The 16,777-nt window shown below is 39.5% G+C and overlaps 1 protein-coding gene across 5 annotated transcripts in view; it reads right to left on the bottom strand.

Moving 5' to 3' along the window:
- GUCY1A1 (guanylate cyclase 1 soluble subunit alpha 1) overlaps positions 1-9,434 on the bottom strand; it is a 50,503-nt gene extending 41,069 nt beyond the window's left edge. For 2 of the 5 annotated variants that reach the window (XM_066279660.1, XM_066279631.1), the window contains exons 1-2: positions 9,276-9,434; positions 8,807-8,880 (exon numbers count right to left, since the gene is read on the bottom strand). The gene's annotated coding sequence lies outside the window, so the exon portion shown is untranslated. Of the gene's footprint in view, positions 1-8,373; positions 8,670-8,806; positions 8,881-8,967; positions 9,171-9,275 lie in introns of those variants that run through there. The other 3 variants (XM_066279641.1, XM_066279650.1, XM_066279670.1) reach the window with 3 other exon arrangements.
- Positions 9,435-16,777: the final 7,343 nt, after the last annotated feature.

Genomic DNA, 16,777 nt, shown 5'->3' with positions numbered 1-16,777 from the left:
CATGCAGTATTTAAGTTGTACGATTTATTAACCTCACAAATAGAAACACCTGATACAAGGCAAAAATAATTCCCTAGTTAAGTCTAGAAATGTGTATCATATTTGGATAGTTTGAATTGATTTATGAAGTTCTAATTAAAAGTGATGTGTTTGCCATATCCTTTCCCACACTCAAAAAACGAAATGGCTCCACATGACCTAATAAAGCAGAGTTAGCCTGACATCCTGGTCTTGTTGAAATCTAAGCCCTCTCTACCTTCCATCATTTCATAAATATTCTCCTGCATAAACTCATTGCTCCCCACAGGCCCATGCCATCTCACACATTTTTATTGAGTGCTCATGACCCATGGAGCACTTCTACTAGGTGTCTGTGAGTAGAATGAGAACTCAACAGAAATGGTACCTCCTCCCATGAAGTATCAGGCTAATGGGCAAAAGAGGCAATCAGCAAGCAATTGTAGCAGTGCATAATAGTGTGATAGGGAAGGATAGGGAGTTAGAGGAAAAGATGCCAAGGCACTCAGTTCAGACTGGGAAGATCAGGAAACGTTTCTGAAAGGTAGAGCTTAGTCTCAGATTCAAAGGGTGAGTGGATCTGGGCCTCTCAAAGATCAAGCAAGGGGAAAGAAAATCTAGTAAGGATGGAGCGGGAAGGGCAGTAGTGTTTTCCACCAAGGAATGTGGCTTGAGAAGACTTGGTGTTGCCCTTTCTCCTTTCATACCTTAGTTACACACACATACATACCACTCACCTATATTCTCCAATGTTCCTTTCACTCCCTCTGTCTAGAACAGCTTTCCACTAATCTCTGTATTTAAATCATACAGGTCTTGCACAGTCCAGCACCTGGTCCTGTTTTAAAATTTCAACTAAGTGCTCCATTTTCTCTAGAAAGCCTTCTTCTACATCTCCACCTTGCATAACTCTCTCTCTCTTTATTTAAGTTTAGATGTTATTAAAACTGCACCACAAATATTACGCTGATTGTTAAGTGCTGACATGTATAATTCTGAGACTATTTCTGGGTTCTTTTATCTCCACATGCACATATTAAATTCCCCCGAGTCAGCGACTGTGTCATAAACTTTGCTTGTAGCTCTGTCAGTGACAAGCTTAACCTATTATAAACTTTATGGAGAGAAGTACAAAAACGTGACTGAACCTCTGGGAAGAGTGTCATAAAACAATTTAAGCTTTCAAAAATAATACATTCAAGCTCCTGGCTGGTTGACTTAGTGGTAGAGCATCAGCCCAGCGTGTGGAAATTGTGGGTTCAATTCCAGGTCAGGGCACACAGGAGAAGTGACACCCCCATTTCTGTTTCTCCACCCCCATTTCTCTCTCTTCACTTCCCACAGCCATGGCTCCAATGGTCAAGCAAAGCTGGCCCCAGGTGCTGAGGATGACTACATGGCCTGCCTCAGGCACTGAAATGGCTTGGTTGCCAAGCAATGAAGCAAAACTCCAGATGGGCAGAGCATTATCCCCTAGTAGGCTTGCCTGGTAGAACTCAGTTGGGGCATATGCAGGAGTCTGTCTCTGCCTCCCTGCCTCTCACTTAATAATAATAAAAAATAATAATACATTCAAAAGAAAGTTGTTTTAATTCATCTTAATATTACTAGATAAAGTGGCTATAATGACATTTTTATTAGATATAGGAAGGTTTCACTGATGCAGGATAAAGAAATTCAAATAATAGCACATGACCATATAGGCAGAACTACTCTATTCTTGTTCTGTTTCATCTCCATTCCTTAAGAAAATAATATTCATGCTAGCAAAACACAAATATCAAAATAGCAAATTTACAGGCTCAAGATATAGTATGTCATTAAATATTCTAAATTAGTTTAAATTCACTAATTTGGGGAAATTACAGTGCAAAGTATTGAAAGCATTTGAGAATAAGGTAAGTGAAGAGTTAAACATCATCTTTACAGAAACTATAATGAATAAAAGGGTTGCTAGAGAACAAAGAATCCGGCCATTGTCTCAATTTTCAAAATAGGGAAAGTAGATTCCAACAACTCTAGCCTAGAGAGCTTGACATTAATTCTAGGCACAATTCCCAAGAAATTCTTAAAACTATGGAATGTGAGCATTTGAAATATGAAGTGTCATTACCTACAAGCTAGTGTTATTTCCTCTTAGTTTTAATAGAGTTACTTAATATCTATTCTGCAGAAAGTGGAAATGCACTTCAGCAAGGAATTTGACCAAGTCTGTCACAGTATACTCTTGGGCCACACAAAAAAAATGTAAACTCAGAGGAAAGAGAGTTATCTGACTATATAACTGGTTGAAAAGCCTTATAAAAGGAACTAATTCTCGGACTCATGAAAAGTAAGAAAAAGGTGGCCATGAGGATGTCAAATATCCTTTTATTTCAGCATTTTACATATTTACTCAGATGAAGGTATTAATTGTATCCTGATCAAATCTGTTAATGCCTCTACATTGGAAAGAACTGCTAATCTATATCATAGAATGCAAAATTATCTTGACCTTCTGAAATAATACACTAGCCAAAGGTAAAGATTCAGCTTAATTACAGTAACTATTTTTAAAAGTCCCAAATCAAGTGGCCAAAGGTGCAATTAGGGAGAAGTATACTTGCACAAGAAGAAGCAACAATGATACATAATTAAATAGTGTGTTATGGATGCATAAAGAAAATAATGCGGGAGAGGAAAGATTAAATTTTAGAATAATTAATTATATGGTATCTGGAAGAGAACACTGAATATATCCCATAATATTAGTCCACTCTTCTAGATTCAACTTGAGGACCACACTTTAAGTAAACAGGAGTGCATCCAAGAGAGAAATGCCCTGATGAGAATGAGACTCTCAAACTGTGCCAATTCAGGACAAGTTAAAGGAACTGAATATTACCATAGAAACTACAAGAGTTGTCATATATAAAAGCATTTTGTATAGGTATTTTAAGAGGTAAAAAACGGGATATAAATATTATAGAGGCAAATAGTATAGCTCAATATAAAAAGTTCTTTTTAAAACATTGATTTTAGAGAGAGAGAAAAAGAGAGAGAGAGAAACATTGATTTGTTGTTCCACTTATTTATGCATCCATTGGTTGATTCTTGTATGTGCCCTGATTGGGGATCAAACCCACAATCCCAGTGTTTCAGGACAACCCTCTAACCAACTGAGCTTCCCAGCCAGGGAAGAAAAGAGTTCTTATGCTAAGAACAGGTGAAAGAAAGAAATACCTCCTACATTGAAGATACATCTTAATTGATCTTCATATTCCCTATGAATTCAGAAATAAGGTTATCTGCTAAGGAAGAAAAGAGTAAGGATAGTTTGAGTGGACTGGATAACCTGGAAAACTCTGGAACATGTACTATGAAGATATGGACAATTATTCAAGAGAGATTAAAATAAATTCCTAGCACTGTTAATCATACCTCAAACTGAATCAGGTTAACATGAATCAGGTTCCAGTGGCAAGAGATCCAAAGACTGGAACAGAATTGATATATACAACTGTCTAACATGACTGTGGTAAGTAAAAAGAAGGCAATATGAGAAAAGTAAGTGTGGCCAAAGAAAAATAATGGAAGAGGATGGTGTCGAGTAACGGTGAGTGGGATCACTGAAAGGATAGGAGGTTGTGGTCAGAAAGAGATGAGATTCTGAGCTTTTTCAGCCGGGGCAATTCTGAGGGACATGAGGGCCCAGGTGGGGGAAATCGGTGGCTTCCCAAAGGGAAGGAAGGGCAGCAGGGTGAGGTCCCGTGCGAGCTGACCATGTGGATGTTGAATGACGTCCTGAACAATGCCAGCAGACTGAAGTGCAGAAAGAAGAACCTCCATGACTTTAGATTCTTAAGGGAAGTGGGATGTTCAGAGGCACCAAGCATTGGTAATGGAGAGATGATAGATGACATTAGTGAAGGAGGTCAACTTAAAGAGACAAAGGGTAATTGGGCAATGGTAAAGAAATCACAGTTTACAAGCAGATTGAATAGGCTGCAAGCCATATGAGAGAAAACCATAGTGACCACAGAGGGTCATTGCAAAACAAATATCGTTCTTTAAATTTTAGAGGGAGGAAGAAAGGAAGGAGAAGTGGAGAGAGAAAGAGAGATAGATAGATAGATAGAGAGAGATCAATTTGTTATTCCACTTATTTACACATTAATTGGTTGACTCTTGTACGTGCCTTGACCTGAGATTGAACTCACAACCTTGGTGTATTGGGATGATGCTCTAACCAACTGAGCTCCCTGGCCAGGGATAAATTATATTCTTTTTTTTTTTTTCTTCCTGAAGTTAGAAGCATAGAGGTAGTTAGACAGACTCCCACATGCGCAGGAGTAGTCAACCTTTTTATACCTACCGCCCACTTTTGTATCTCTGTTAGTAGTAAAATTTTCTAACCATCCACTGGTTCCACAGTAATGGTGATTTATAAAGTAGAGAAGTAACTTTTCTTTATAAAATTTATAAAGCAGAGTTACAGCATGTTAAAGCATATGATAATATTTACTTACCAAGTACTTTGTGTCATATTTTCGCTAAGTTTGGCAGAATAAATCTTTATAAAACAACTTACTATAGTTAAATCTATCTTTTTATTTATACTTTGGTTGCTCCGCTACTGCCCACCATGAAAGTTGGAACGCCCACTAGTGGTGGTAGGGACCAGGTTGACTACCACTGCACATGCGCCTGACTGGGATCCACCCAGCATGCCCACCAGGGGGTGATGCCCTTCCCATCTGGGGCATTATTCTGTTGCAGCAAGGAGCCATTCTAGCACCTGAGGCCGAGGCCATGGAGCATCCTCAGTGCCTGGGGCCAACTTTGCTCCAGTGGAGCCTTGACTGCAGGAGGGGAAGAGAGTGAGAGAAGAGAGGGGAAAGGGTGGAGAAGCAGATGGGCGCTTCTCCTGCGTGCCCTGACCAGGAATCGAACACGCCAGGCCGACACTCTACCACTGTGCCACTGGCCAAGGCCTAACTTGTATTCTTGAACAGAACAACATATAATGTCAAGACGTAAAAAACTTACTTTAATAATTACAGAGATCACACAATTAAATTTATTAGACACACTCTGTGCCAGACACTGAGTTCAGTGATGAATATCCTGAAGGAGACTAGAGTTTGATAAAAGATACAGACACCTAAGCAAGTCCTTTTAATGTAATGTAGCACAGAAAAGGGGAATGTATAGGTTAGGTCAGACCTGGAAATAATTTAGGAGAAAGTTTTCCTAGGTCTGCCCTACTTCCTTTCCTGGGGGTGTTCACTCCCCAGTCCTGGTCTTCTGTTGGCTTCTTGCTAAATTCCTACTATGGTGATAAAGAGTAAATGGTGAGTTATTTGAGTTGCCTTTGATTTTCTGAAAGGGAGGGTTCATTTTAATAAAAGATTATTAATGGCCAGAAATTATTCCAGATTGGTGAAATTAGTAACAAGAGCAGAGAGAATCACATTTTTACGGAAAGGGTGGAGGGATGTGCAACAAAGACCCTCAAGTTTTATCAGATAGTCTAAAACTCTTCAGTCCTTGCATATAATTCTATCCATTCTGTATAAGCCTCAAGGGCATAGGAAGATAAAGCCTGTTGGACTGAACTTAGGGGAGAGAAAAAAATGAAATAGGACATATACTTTCCAACTGTTTGAGAGAAATGGGAGCAAATGTGATTCAGGACAGTCAAAAAATTACGACAACCCCAATTAAGTCAACTAGTTTATGGGCAATTAAACTTGTTTATCTACAGACCTAAAAATTTTCAAAACCTGTTCTTCTATTAGGTTAAGATGGAGACAGCCAAAACAAAACTATTGTACGGCACCTAATCAATAGTTACTGAGTAAATCTAAATAATCTAGAGATAAACAAGCATTGACATTATCGTTAATTTAGAATGAAAAGTACATTCTACAAATATGCAGAAAAGTAATAAATAGTAATGTTTAAGAAAATTTGCTTGGGTAAATATTTATCATTTAAGTAGTAGAAAAATCAGTACTGTAAAAGTTATATATTTTAGCAAATAAAAGCTAAGAACCTTTCTGGAAAATCTAACATATAGAAAATATTCTGAATAAATAATTTTCTCCAAAATGTGGTCCCATCAGTAACATAGTTTTTGACTTGGTATATTCAAATACTGCTTTAAATTTTCATCTCTCCTTACTAGGAGAGATTCATTCTTAAGGCTAATTTGATTTTCACCTATTTCTGGAAAAGGTTAATTAGAAAGTTTGTGGGTAAATATGTTGTTTTAAACTAACTTGTAAAGAAAATCAATATCCTCCTCCCTATACCCACATTAATTGTTGGCAAATGCAACCTACAAATGTAAATATAGAATTCAATTTCTCTTATATTGTTTCAGACAAAATTTAAAGTTATATAATATCTTTATCAAAAAAGTAATGTTAAATAAGGGTTTTTTGTTTTGACAATGTCTATGACAAAACTGTTCACACATAGTCGTAAAATGTATTGACGTATTCATAATAGAAATAATTTAATTTTAGTTACCACTTCTTTACTTTTTAGTACAATATAATAACTAACATGGTTTTCAAAATAATACCTTAAAGCAAGATAATTTAATAAACCATAGTTATAAGAATATTAGTACTAAGTATTGTGAAGTTTTCCACATTTCTTTTTCCTTTAGTGTTGCCAGGTTTAAATAAAATATCTTTACATTTCATTCTGCATTCTGTAAATGACAGCTGTCTTAGATTCCTTATTTTCTACCTGTTCACCATTTAGAAACATGGCTTTTCAGGGGCTTTTTATATTCATACACTATAAAACACCACACCAAGCACAAGTACTTTATTTTTTTGTTGGCTTTCAAAGAAATAGAATTTTATTTCTTTGTCATACACTACAAAGAAATCTTACAGTACAAGAAGAAACAGAAGATACCTATTTGTTCATTATAAATTTCTATGAAATAAATTTTATCTACCCAAGTATCCTATCTGATATATTTAAAAAACATACAAGTGGGTGTATTTTATATAAAATGTTTCATTATTGTAATACTATTTAATTATTCTAGAATTATTCCTACTATTCTATCAGAAGACTTTATGTAGAAAGCCCATTGTTTTGACAAGGAAAAGTGGAACTTATATATTTTAATTTTGTGGTTCTTATTTTTCTATTGAATCATAGATTTCTTTGGCTATCTGAGGACTCTAGGCTATCTCCCTAAATATACAGCAACTCAGATGTTTGCGTACAATTTCAGGGACTTCGTGACCCCTTGAAACAGATCACAGAACTAGTTATGTGGTAACTGAACAGAGCATAGACTACACAGACAACCTCCTTTATTACTACTGAAAAAGTAATAAAGTTTATATGACTTTTTGACAAATTAAGGTTTGCTTTGGAATTTTGAACATTCATATATTTATGTTGTTAATGTTTTTTACATTCTTCATAATATATAGTACTTGAAATACCATGACTAAAGAAAAAATATATATTACTATATTAGGAAAAGCAACAGATTAATTCTACATTATGAACCAAGATATAAAAATCTACATCACTAAATGCTTCAACATTTTATATATGTAACCAGAGAGAAGGTTAATGATTTTCCTACCTAGCCCAGTTCTAGTAAGTAGGTAGACATGTAACGAAATCACCATCAGAGAACTAACCCTGAAAATTACTACGGATGTTATAAATGAAGCTGTAATTTAATATATACAGTTTTAAATGTAAACACACACACACACACACACACACACACACACACACAGAGGGGTTTCCAAGATATGGGAAACCAAGAGGCCTTTGGCCAATCACCATTAAATGAGATACACAGCCTTCTGGTTTACTTCAGACGATGTAACCTGTTTATCAAGTGCAGAGTGAAGGAACAGGCGTGTGAAAACAAGTGAGAAAGAGAAAAACGCAGGAATTCCACAGCCAGAAATCACATGACCACATTGCATCGCAGCGCCTCACACTAGTGTCACAGTGAGGCGGCTCAGCCCCCCAGGTGCAGGCTCCCAGCGCAGACCGCAGCACAGAAGCGATGCTGGCCCTTTGCTCGGTTTCCCCGGGTGCGGCAGTCATAATGAAAACAGAAATTAGACCGCGGGACAGTAATTAACACACGGGCGCAAGCGCTCTCTCGCTCCTTCTGTCTCCGTCTCTCCTTTCCCCCCACCCGCGTGCGAGCGCGCGCGCACACACACACACACACACACACTCACACACTCACACACTCACACACCCTTCACACGAGTCCCTGAGCAGCCCCACTGGAAGTTTCCTGGCTGCCTTCTCTAAGCAATCCTGCTACCCTCGCCGTCTGCTCTCGAGGAGGTCGACTCGCTCACCCACCGCGTAGCAAGCGGAATGAAGTTGCCCTAAAGCCGGGGCTCTGGTCCCTTCGCTCTGCGGCCGGCGCTGCGGTGCTCTGGAGGCCGTGGGAGAGCAGCGGCCCCCACGCGCCCCGCGCCTTCCCACGGCCCCGCTCCGCGAGCGCAGCCGTGGGTGCGGTCGGCCCGGCGCCCGGCCCCGCCAGTCCTCCTCCTTTGGGCGTCGTAGGTCCCCCGGGCCCTCAGCGGGGCCCCCGAGCGCCGTCTCCTTTGCTCCCTCGCTCCTCCCCAGCGTGGGAACCGGGCCCCGGCCACCGAGGGTTGGGCAGCTGGCAGCGCCAGGAAGGCTTCCCGCGGTTGGGGTGCTGGGGTCACGATTCCAGGCTGGGGGCCGGGAGAAAGAGGCCACCCCGCAGAGCAGCCCCGACCCGCGTGGGTACGCAGCAACCACTTACTCGGTGGCTTCCCAGAGCTCGGGACTGCGTTTGCGGATCTCCAGCAGCTCCAGGGCGCGCCTCGCAAATTCGCACTGAGAACACAAAGAAAGAGGGGGCGTCAGGGGCGGGAGCGGGGACCCTGCCGTGGCACGTGTCGGTCCCTGCGCCAGTGCACCCACCACACACTCGGCCACAGAGCTCACGCTTGGGCTCACTCCCGTCTACCTGTTCAACAGGCTGGGCGGGACGCGACGTGCCTCTGCGACCCGATTCCCGCACTGCCCCGAAGCGTTCAGTCCATCCCGGGAGCCCTCCCTCCCTGTGCCCCCCCCTCTCTCTTTCTCTCTCTCTTTCTCTCTCTCTCTCTCTCCCGATGACCCCAAAAGATCCCTGTAAGTTCCTTTCCCTACTGCGCTCGACTTCTTTTCAGAAACACTACCCTTCCATGCACCGAGGAAACAAAAAGAAAGTAGCAGCTATAACGCACCATGGTGAGGTCACTCAGGGTCCTTCCCTGCCGGCAGCGCTCCCTCCTCCCCGCACGTGCAAGTCGCCTGGGGCGGCTCCCCAGCTGCTGTCTGCTTTTTGCCTCTGGTCTCGCTAGGCGAAAGTGTAGGAAAGCTGCACAGAAATCTGCTTGTGGAAAACCCGTTGGGCTGAGTCCCACCCACTACGCCCTGTGTGGGGCAGGGGAGCTGAGAACTGGCCCCTACAGCTACCCAATCGCCACCCCAGCAGTTAGTTTGTGGAGACAGAAGAGGGAACGAGGACAGAAAAAGAGAAAGGAAAAAAGGAGGGAACTCAAGAAAAATTTAGCGTTACCTCCAATTCTTATATTTTTCCCCAAACCTACCACATATTCTGCTCCCATTTTAGACTCATCACATTTACAAATTTTTCTTACATGTTTTCCTACTATACTCTTCTCATGGCAAACATTAGAGTAAACAACCAAATAAAGACACTAAAATAAGAAAAAAAGGCTTTTAAAGAAACTTTGCCCCAGTAGCAGGCAAAAGTTTAAAAAACCTATAAGTTTGCATGCTTTGATTCTGCCACCTCTGAACTTGCTCTTCCTTGACTCCCAACCCATCAGCCCATGATATCTTAAGTCAAGAGGGCTTCTCTCCCCAGGGTACTTAGAATGTAAGACCTAGAAGGAAAGAAAAAGAAATACCCACTAATGCATAATTGAAAGAGAATCTCATACTACTTAATTTTTTTTTCAATGATATGAAGGCACAGAAGAAGAGATTTTTTTTTTCTTGCAAGAGAAATACTTGATAAGATTTCTTTGCTGAAATCTCTGAATACAACAGGTTATGTGGCACTTGACAAGGGGGAATTAAAGTTGCACATAGAGTTAGTATTGTTAACTGACCTTGAGAAGGGGAAGTTACCCCAGATTATCTATGTGGGTCCATTGCAATTACAAGGTTCTTATAAATGAAAGATAGAAGCAAGAGAGTCAGGGTCAGAATCAAAGAGAGTCAGAGTAATGCAAGGTGAAAAAGAGTTATCAGTAATTGCAGGCTTTGAAGATATAATGGAGTTATTGTAATTACCAAGGGATGTCTGCTGTCTTTAGAAGCCAGATCAGCCTACAAAACTGATTCTCCCTTAGAGCCTCCAGAAAAGAACACAGACCTGCCAATACTTTCATATTAGTCCAGGAAGATTTATTTCAAACTTCTGACCTCCAGACATGTGGGATAATACATGTGTATTAAGTAACTAGGTTTAACATTATTTGTTACAGCAACAATGGGAAATGAATACAGATTTCAGCACTGGGAAGAGGGGTGCTGGTGCATTAAATATCTAAAAATGTAAAAGTAACTTTGGGGTGGGGAAATGCCAAAGGCTGGAAGAATTTTGTGGAGCCTGATTCTTAAAAACCCTAGGTTGCTTTGAATGCAATGTTAGGAAGAACGTGGATATTATCTCTGCCAGCGAGGAAGCCATGGAAGAGAACACTTATATCATCTCGGAGAATACTTAATGTCATTAAGAGACTGCTGGTGGAACCATGAATGTTAAAGTGCTGGTGGCAATGACACAAATGGAAATGTGGAACCCATTACTAGATACTGGAGGAAAGGATATCCTTATTTTATAATGGCAGATCTTCTCTGAACTGTCGTCTGCCATATGCATAAATGATAAATTTGCATATTTAAAAGAAGATTTCTAAGCAAAGTGTTGATAGCATTGCCTGGTTTATTCTTGCTGCTTATTGTAAAATGTGAGAGGAAAGAGATTGAAGAAAGAACTATTAAGCAAAAAAGGAATACCACTTGCTGATTCAGAAAATCCTCAGCTTATTTTGATTGCAAAAGATGCCATGCCATCCTTATCCGGGTAAGCATAACATCCTTGCATTGTGGCAATCCTGAGAGAGTTTATTGATTTTCATATTTAAAAAACACAGACCCCACATTTTTATTTTATGTCCTAAAGCAATAGTTACAGTCATTCTCTTATTCCTAACATTATTACAGACAAAGCACTCACGTTCCATTGTTTGTGCGTCAAAAGGAGACCAAACTAGTATCTTATAGACCTCAATATATTTAATGATGCTTTTAAAATGCTTCCTCATAGAAACAACTTCCAATTTCAGTGACTTCAGGAAATTGAAAAGAAAATATGCAGTGGGGGCAATGATATTAAAAACCCCTAAAATGAATAGATATTGCAAACTAAAGGTTTGTGAAACTTGTTCAAAGATATTTATTGAGTGTAGCTATGTTTGCTCTATCCAGTTAAAGATATTTTACATGAATAAAAATTGACAACTTTTAAAAGAATAGTTTAACCATACAAGGATATGATGTCTGTAAGAGAAAGAGAGAGAGAGAGAGAGAGAGAGAGAGAGAGAACTTAGCTATGGTTAAGCTCTTCACTAGCTTAGTTCAAAAACATACTTTTCAAAATTGCTTTCTTTCTCTAGCTTAGTCCCCCACCCTCATCCTACTTTTACAGAATTTTTAGGCATTCCAAAATAATTGGCCATATAAAGACATATTCTGAGTCTTTGACTTTACTATTTTTTAAAATAGAAGAACTAATGCTAGTTGCCAACAAACTATTTGAACTATTTGTAACAGCTGCAAGTTGGAAGGAACTCAAGTGTCCAGCAGCAGATAAGTGGATGAACAAATGATGGTACATCCATACAATGGAGCAACTCGTAGCGATGGAAAAGAAGGAACTACCAATGCAAACAGCAGTATGGCTGAATCTCAAAAACATCATGCTGACAGGAAAAATAAAACAGGCATGAAAGAGTACCTACCACATGATTCCATGTATATGAAATTCTAAAAAGAGCAAAACTAATCTGTAATAACAAATGTAGTTTAGCATTGGCCTGGAGCTTGGGTGGGGCATGATCATCAATAGGGCACAAGGAGCTCTGGGTGATGGAAACATTCTGTATCATGATTGTGATGGTAGTTATGGGGGGTATATATGATTATCAGAACTCATTGAACTGCACATTTAACATGGGTATATATTATTTTATGTATATTTATCTCAATAAATTTGATTTGAAAACAAGAGTTAAAATTAACATCCACAACAACATCCCAAGTTTTTAGAAGAAGGGCAAATGAATTCTTTTCTGGGGTTCTAAAGTTTTAACTGTCAAAAAAAAAAATAGAGCCCTGGCCGGTTGGCTCAGCGGTAGAGCATCGGCCTGGCGTGCAGGAGACCTGGGTTCGATTCCCTGCCAGGGCACATAGGAGAAGCGCCCATTTGCTTCTCCATCCTCCCTCCTTCCTCTCTGTCTCTCTCTTCCCCTCCTGCAGCCAAGGCTCCATTGGAGCAAAGATGGCCCGGGCGCTGGGGATGGCTCCTTGGCCTCTGCCTCTGGCGCTAGAGTGGCTCTGGTCGCAGCAGAGCGAAGCCCCGGAAGGGGCAGAGCATCGCCCCCTGGTGGGCAGAGCGTTGCCCCTGGTGGGCGTGCCGGGTGGATCCTGGTCAGGCGCATGCGGGAGTCTGTCTGACTGTCTCTCCCTGTTTCCAGCTTCAGAAAAATACAAAAAAAAAAAAAGAATCATAATTATTATCATTGTAGGATGTTAATTGTTCCAGTCACTGTTAGAAACACTATATGTGTTACATCATTTGTTTCCTCCAGTAAGCATTATTATTAAATCTGCTTAACATATTGTTGGGCAAATGAGTTTGTAAAATCTGTATTTTGGGGGTTTGCTCACTTTTATTGTTAAAAAATGGCCACTGCCCAGTGAATGGCACTGCCCGGTGAAACTGCTAATTACCTTCCTGCTTGGGAAGGGGCTTTGTTATGCTAATGTTGCTGGAGGAGAGGTTTTTGCACCAAAAAAATTTTGTGAAGAAGAAAGAAAAGGAAGAAGCAGCCAAGATGTCAGGGTGCTGAAGGAGAAGCCAGTTTGTGCAGAGATGAGAAGGGGGAAGGGGTGCAGATGGGGAACAGAGGTGAGGGCTCTTGCAAGCTCTGCTGAGTTGGTGAGGCCTTTGATTCTAGGAAAAACTGGAAAAGATTCTCCTGGTTGTGGAACCGGAGAATGTGTGAGTGGGTTTTGTTGCCCTTTGTGTTTTTACTCATCAGCCGGTTGCAAGGCCAGAATAAAAGAATGGCCCATCATTTTTTGTCTCCGCTGTTTCTTTACCGTCTGTCTGAATCTAATGGGAACCTGCACCAGCCTGGCCACGGTGGTGACGGTAGCCGTGACTACTGGCCATACACATATGAAAAAATTAAGGTGTAAGGAGATTAAATAACTTTCCCAAAATCACACAGCTAGCAAGTGGCAAAAGCAGGACTCAAACTCAGATTGTCTACCTCATCACCCTGGGGTATGAATCACTGTGGTCATTCTGCAAAGAGCTTATTAATTATGCAAAATAAAGAGTCTCAATTTAGACTTATCAAATCAGATTCTTTGGGTATTGGCGGGTTCCCAGGATCTCGCATTTTAACTAGCATTTGTAAGTCACTCTGATGGCTGAAGTTCGTACTCACAAACACTGAATATTTCACGGTGGTAAAATTGTCTTATTGAGGAACTCCTTGGCAGGTACTCATTCCTGAAACCATTACATAACAAGCTTTTCAACACTTGCACTTCAAGCTACTTATATATTCTTTTTATTTTGTCTTTAAATTTTTTTATTGATTGATTTTTTAGAGAGAGAGGAAGGGGGAGATAGAGAGATTTGTTGTTCTATCCATCTACCCATTCACGACAGGGGATCGAACTAACTGAGCTACTTTGACAGTGATATTTATATACTGTATTCTCTTTGTTTCTTTGCTTGACATTAATTAAAGCTACCAAGTAAGCAGTGGAGAATATGAGTGTCATAAACTTTATTTCCTAATAGAATAATTAACTAAATAAGGGTAGTATGCTTTCATTTAATGATGCAGAGAGAAAGAGAGGAGAAAGTCTGAGAATATAAGAAAGAAAGAAGGAAGGGAGGGAGAGAGGAAAAGAGGAAAGAAGGAAGATTATTGAAGCAAGTAAGCAAAGTATTGAAAGTATATGCAAGAAAGCTACTTATAGAGAAAATACACTCAGGTAACTTTCACCCAATTCTACAAATGTCATAATGGTTAACTTGTTCCTGCTTTCTTTCATGGTAAAGCATATTAAAAAATAATTATTGATCAAATGAATGTCATCTACAGAGAGTAGAATAAATTTTAATACTCTCTGTTTCTAAGCATTGGACTTATAAACAATCCCAGAGAGCCTATAAGTGAAGTTTCCAAGCATCTTCCTTTAACAGAATGGCAGTGTACTATTTCAGGTTTCCCTGCAGAGCTGAGTTGAAATAGAGTTAAAAAAAAACAAACAAACAAAAAAACCCACAGCCCTAATAACAAATCACTTTTAGAGATAAACGTTGTATCAAAATGAGAAGAATTTTGTATGTGAATATAAATATGTGAACATCTATGAGTCCTTCAATTTTAAGAGAAGCTTTCCAAGGCAATGTGACCTACAAACCTATAGAAAAGAGAGTCACCTGTGCTGAAAAGCATGTTTGCAACTCTTCAAGTAATGGTGAAAGAAATGAGATGTATACATTAGTCCAGTGCCCACTCTCCTTTTCCATACTGCAACAGATAAAACGTTTTCTGCTTCCTGTTATACTTCCATAGTTTAAAGCTGGTAGGAGAAAAATCATATGCCTCTCCCTAAGGAGCCCAGTGGGGGTCAAGCCTGGTGGTTTTCATGATTCTGCACAGGAGAGTGACCAGCTGGTGATGTGTTGTGCTATGATGAGTCTATGCCAAAAAACATCTACTGGTTTTCACTTTATTTCCAAAGTCAAGATGTTTTCTTTGTGCCTTCCTCGTAAAGTGTTGCACGTACGCTACTCCTTCTGGGAAAAGGGAAGCACAGTGATCTCCGGACTAAAAGGCAGCCAAGGAGACCAAGACACTCCTCAGTGATGTTCTCTCCAGACAGGGCCAATCAGCATATCCGGTGCCTTGGTTTAAAAAAAAAAAAAAGAAGAAGAAGAAGAAGAAGAAGGAGCTGATTCAAGTTCCTTCAGAGTAACACGTGTGTTTTGACAGAAAGGCAGGGCAAATCATGCAGAGACAGACTTGTTGACATCTCATTTTACGAAAATGACAATTATGACTGCTTTTCTTATATTTATAAAATACTTTGTTTAAACAGTTGATAAAATTGCCAAAGAAATTAGCGTCTTACCAAATCTTTCTTCTTCCTTTGTAGAATATTTTATTTTTGTCTGATTATAAAAGTTATTCAAGTAACAAAAAGGCCCCTCTCTTTCCAACACCATGGCAGGCATGCAGAGACACCCTTCCCAGGAGAGAGTACCAACAATGCTAGGTAATAAAACTGTTTGACTTTAATGCTTTTTGTACCTTCTATACCAGGGGTAGTCAATCTTTTCATACCTACCACCCACTTTTGTATCTCTGTTAGTAGTAAAATTTTCTAACCACCCACTGGTTCCACAGTAATGGTGATTTATAAAGTAGAGAAGTAACTTTATAAAATTTATAAAGCAGAGTTACAGCAAGTTAAAGCATATAATAATAATTACTTACCAAGTACTGTATGTCAGATTTTCGCTAAGTTTGGCAGAATAAATCTTTATCAAACAACTTACTACAGTTAAACCTATCTTATTATTTATACTTTGGTTGCTCCGCTACCGCCCACTATGAAAGCTGGAACACCCACTAGTGGTGGTAGGGACCAGGTTGACTACCACTGATCTACACAGACTCCCTATCTAGTTATCATTACAATATTCAAATATCTGATAAATACAAAGTTATGTCCTTGAATTAGTATTAAATTGTATAGACTTGTCAATAAGTAACATATACTTACATCTGTTATCAACAAACAGAAAATACTCCCATCAAGTTGATGAGAAGGTTGCTTACCATCTGTTTCTCTAACTGGAGCAAATCAGTTTCTGTGACGAATTTCCTTGGACGTGTATTAAATTACTTTTATTTTTAAATGGAATTAGATATTAGCAATAATGATTTTCTTAGAAGTTATGGAAAAGGAAACATCTGACATCCTCTGTTTAGAAAAGAAATTTCCTCTGCCCCACATTAGAAGGGCCTGTGGCTCATGGGTTTTTTTCTGTCTCAGAAGAACACATTTTATAACTGCCAAGATAAATATATCAAAAGAATGGCAAAGATGAAAAAAAAAAAAAAAGAGACACTAGGATTTTTTTTACCCTTAAGTCTTACTCTCAAAAGCACAAAAAAACACATTTTCCTTTGGCTATTTGAGATTGTAAAATAGAGGGTACATGAAAAAGAAGTAAAAACACCCTGCTGGGATTCGAAATGAAGGTCATTACTAAGGTAGGCCCATAAGGAGAATGTCACAGATAACTTTTTCAAATTGATTTCACCATACACTGTATTTTTATGTACTAGATAAAGTATAGATTAACACTTTAACAAAATACAGTGGTTTTCCCATT

The sequence above is a fragment of the Saccopteryx bilineata genome, chromosome 1, assembly GCF_036850765.1.
Source record: "Saccopteryx bilineata isolate mSacBil1 chromosome 1, mSacBil1_pri_phased_curated, whole genome shotgun sequence".
NCBI classification, from domain to species: Eukaryota; Metazoa; Chordata; class Mammalia; order Chiroptera; family Emballonuridae; genus Saccopteryx; species Saccopteryx bilineata.
The sequence above is the reverse complement of the archived record's forward strand: the minus strand, read 5'-3'. Positions and strand labels throughout refer to the sequence as shown.